Below are 4,679 nucleotides of genomic sequence, written 5' to 3' on the forward strand. Positions count from 1 at the left end.
CCAAGGAGCCTGCCCCACGTTTCCATTTTCAACAGAAATAAATGATGGGTTATTCTTGTAGTGAGTGCCCTTTAGAGAGAGGTTGTCTGACTCCTGTTGTGTTCACTGTTGTGCCTCTCATGTCTTGATTCTTATGATGAAGTTTATAAGCAGGGTAGAACAATAGGACTGAAAAGAGGACGGCTATAAACCAGTAACTTAGGGAACAACTAGTAAAATTAACTTTCTTACCTTTGGCAGCAAAAAGGGGCACTCAAAAGCTACATCTCCCCTGCCCCTTGACATGTTTTATAAGAAGTGGAGGGGAATTAGTATTATTTCTTGGCTCTAACAATAAAACTAAAAAGTTTGCTACAACCAGCACTCTGGTCAATGCCCTGTAATAATCTAGGTAGCTTTCTACCCTCTTTATGAAGCCCACCCTTACCGCTCTAGAACTCTTTATTTCTTTTCTTTTCTTTTCTTTTTTTTTTTTTTTTTTTGAGATGGAGTCTTGCTCTGCTGCCCAGGCTAGAGTGCAAGGGGGCAATTTCAGCTCACTGCAACCTCCGCCTCCCAGGTTCAAGTGATTCTCCTGCCTCAGCCTCCCGAGTAGTTGGAATTACAAGCGCCCACTACCACACCCGGCTAATTTTTGTATTTTTAATACAAACAGGGTTTCACCATGTTGGTCAGGCTGGTCTCAAACTCCTTACCTTAGATGATCCAGCCTCCTCAGTCTCCCAAAGTGCTGGGATTACGCCTGGCCAGGACTATTTATTTCACAGGCATTTATTCACAAATATCAATCGAGCATCCACTGTATAGTGCTGTATAGCACTACATCAGGAATTGTAAAGAACTCGAAAAAGCACAAGTTGTGGTCTCATACATCTCAATAAACTCAAGATATAATATCCACATACACTAACTTTGTGTGTGTGAGAGTGTATATGCTTAAAGAATAATGCTATTCTGCTTTTATTTATTTTTTTTATTTTTTGAGTCACTGTGTTGCCCAGGCTGGAGTGCAGTGGTGCAGTCACCGCCTACTGCAGCCTGGACTTCCTGGGCTAGGCGATCCTCCTGCCTCCGCCTGCTGAGTAACTGGGACCACAGGCACACACCACCACATCCTGCTAATTTTAAAAATTATTTGTACCCATTGGGTCTCTCTATGTTGTTCAGGCTGGTCTCAAACTCCTAGGCTCAAGCAATCCTCCCACCTCAGTGCTGGGATTACAGGCGTGAGCCACTGCACCTGCCCAAGGCCAGGAGGAACTTTAACCCTCTGTGTTCCTCCTGGACTTTCTTTGTCTAGGATATCTGAACACAGTCTATGGATGGTAGAAGGGGCTGGTTTTATAGATCCCTTACCTTGAAGGCCAATCTGCCTCTCTGATTTCTTTTTAAAAATCCCTTTTTCCTCTGAATTGTAATGGAATTACATAATCACTACAGAGGGGACCTGGGACAGGGACAAGAGGAGACAGGGAGATCTTCTCATTTGTTGGGGAGAGTAGGAGTGTCCGGCAGCCCAGGGCACTGTGGGCCCGGTCTACTTCCTGAGAGTCCCTCCCTGATTCTAGAAGGAGGCCAGGGCAGACATGGCATGAGGAGGAAGCCTGTTGACTGGTTAACTTGCAAAAAATCTTAGCAAGGTGCCGGCGCGAATGCACCCTGAGACTTCCTACTTTCACTATACAGTGCAGCTCTTGGTTTATTTACCAGATTGAAACGTTTGTTTGTTTATTTATTTATTTTAGACAGAGTCTCACTCTGTCACCCAGGCTGGAGTGCAGTGGCGCCATCTTGGCTCACTGCAACCTCCGCCTCCCGGGCTCAAGCGATTCTCCTACCTCAGCCTCCAGAGTAACTGGGATCACAGGCATGCACCACCACGCCCGGCTAATTTTTGCTTTTTTTTTTTTTTTTTTTTTTTTTTTTAGTAGAGACAGGATTTCACCATGTTGGCCATGGTGGTCTCAAACTCCTGGGCTCAAGTGATCTGCCTGCCTTGGCCTCCCAAAGTGCTGGGATTACAGGAGTGAGCCACCGTGCCTGGCCTGGATTGAAAAGTTTAGAATGAGGTTTAGGTGCTTTTGTTGAGTTCGATCTTCAGTAATTCCTCTAGGCTAGGCTTCAATCCCAGTAACCAAACTCACCAGTCCTTGCTCCCAAATATAACTGCTAATTTTCTCTTCTTTTTTCAAGCCGAACCTCAAAAAGTTAGCCTGGCAAGGCTGGAGAAGGGTGAGATTTCCCCTCTTGTCACATAAACAAGGAAGTAAAGGAGGCCCTTGTGCTCTCAGAACTCCAAGCATGAAACAATGTGCGTTAAGCATTTAAATCACTTGCCTGGGATGAAGCATAAAAAGCTTGATTTTTTTTTTTTTAAACCAATTAGGTTTGAGCCTTCATGATACATTTTGGGACCTGTGGTTATCACTGCAATTACACTTCAATTCATGCGTTGGATGCTTTGAAAAGGTTTAATAAACAACAATAAGAATATCAGCTGCCATTGATATCTATGCTCCTGGCACTGTCCCAGGGGCTTTAATATGGTACCTATAACCCTTCCAATTATTCTCATTTTAGAGTGGAGATAACTAAGACACAGAGAGGTAAAAAACAAGCAAACCAAAAACCTGCCCAAGGACACGCGATAGGTCAGAGGTAGGCATGGTGGTGCATGCCTGTGATCCCAGTTAATCTGGAGGCTGAGGCAGGGTTCACACTCCGGGCTCTTGGCTTACTGAAGTTCTCTTCGTTTATTCCACTATCTCATAAGAAAAATGAAGCAAATCAAGTCACACTTCAAATCGATTGAGGAGATTTTGCTGTAGAAAGGAATCTGGTAAATCCCTTCATCAAGTAAATAATACTTTGTGTGTAAATCTGGACTTATATAAAGTATATGTTTTTTTGGCATGGTTAAGGTGAGCTACCATGTTCCTTTCCAGAAAGTAAAGACGGTTTAAGGCATATGAAGGAGGCCTTTGTTCATCGCTTTGATGGATATTTATTCAGTGCTCCTCTGTGGGAATGCTAAGATGAGAAAAGCAGACGGTCCCTGTCCTCAGGGAGCATATCGTTTTTCACTATCCCTTATTATTGGATTGCTAAAAAAGAGAATGTCTATTTTATTTAAGTGAGTAGTTTTAAAAACTTCTATTTTCTGCTTATCACAGTAATGCATCGCATTAAAAATTGTAAAAAAACCAAACATTATAAGAATGTATAATACAAAAAGTTAGTTTTCAGTATTGCCAGCCCCAAAGAAACAACCACGGTTACAGATGAAAATTTTAACCATTAAAACTCCTCCTCCAGAGGAGAAACACAGAATATCAGCTAGTAATTTCCCTGTCCTGGCTCCTGCAGCCCTTCAGGACTCGGAGAATTTTTTTTTTTTTTTTTTTTTTACTGGGCGGCTCCTGACCTTGGGGCAAGCAGAAACAGCTGAAAGTAAATATGAAACAAAACTCTGGCCATGGGGCCTGAGAAAGGCTTTTTTCCACTGCCTTTTAAATGTATTTTCATGAAAAGACACCAAAGACATTTAAAGTTAGGATTGTTCTAGAAAATCCTGGATAGATGGCCACCAGATGTCTATGGGGAATCAGGGCACACCACAGTAAACACTCAATAGATATTTGCTGAAGGGAGGAATGAAGATTGTACTTATATTTAGAAAATTAAAACAACCCTGAAATACATGCTGGACTTCATAGGTTTTCGATTTATCTCCTCCTTTTTTTTCCCCCATGCAGAGCAAAGGGAAAAATAACTAAGTGTTTCCTGGCTGAATTTTATTTTGCTTTCAGTTTCTGCCACTTCAGTTCCTGTTATCATGCTTCGAGGTGCACTGAACTGCAGCAAACCCAGGGGATCCAAGGCCATGTTGAAAAGCCTTTGACCGCAGTGCAGGGAGCAGAAGACATTAATGACGTGATGTCGACACAGCCCGCACTCAGGATCCTCCAGGAGAAGAACACAGAGATAACCCCGGATCAATGGTACTTTTTGAAAATGCTTTACTGCGAAAGAGTGGCTAGGGTTTTACAAGGGCTATGAAGAAACATATTTAGGTTAATAAAGCTTTTTATTGAGTGTTTACTGAGTTTTATTATGTGCTTTACATCTATTAACTCACTTCATCTTCAAAACAACCCTATAAAGACGTTACAACTATAATCCTCACCTTACAAATGAAACAACTGAGGCACAGTAAAGTGCAGTGGCCTGCCCAGGTGAGAAGCAAGACAGAATTTGAACCCAGGCAGCCTGACCCCAGGGTACAGGTATTAAGCCACTCTGCTATAGTGCCTTTCAGATGACAGAGAAACTTGATGAATTACTGGGTTACTGAATTTTAGTTTGCATAGGTTGTTTTTTTCCCCTTAAGAGTAGAACAAAACATACCTGAAGTATTGAAAATAACATTTATTTTATTTATTTATTTGCTTGAGATGGAGTCTCGCTCCGTTGCCCAGGCTGGAGTGCAGTGGCGCAATCTAGGCTCACTGCAACCTCTGTCTCCCCGGTTCAAGCGATTCTCCTGCCTCAGCCTCTGAAGTAGCTGTGATTACAGGCATGTGCCACCACGCGCAGCTAATTTTTGTATTTTTAGTAGAGACGGGGTTTCGCCATGTTGGCCAAGCTGGTCTCGAACTCCTGACCTCAGGTATCCACCT

At 42.7% G+C, this 4,679-nt stretch overlaps 1 long non-coding RNA gene across 1 annotated transcript; it reads left to right on the top strand.

The window, feature by feature from the left end:
- The first annotated feature begins 2,204 nt into the window (after window positions 1-2,204).
- Window positions 2,205-4,101, top strand: LOC112634491. Its single transcript, XR_003121782.1, has 2 exons — window positions 2,205-2,311; window positions 3,756-4,101. It is a non-coding gene; the product is annotated as an uncharacterized LOC112634491 (long non-coding RNA).
- Window positions 4,102-4,679: the final 578 nt, after the last annotated feature.

This window comes from Theropithecus gelada, chromosome 1 (genome assembly GCF_003255815.1).
Source record: "Theropithecus gelada isolate Dixy chromosome 1, Tgel_1.0, whole genome shotgun sequence".
NCBI classification, from domain to species: Eukaryota; Metazoa; Chordata; class Mammalia; order Primates; family Cercopithecidae; genus Theropithecus; species Theropithecus gelada.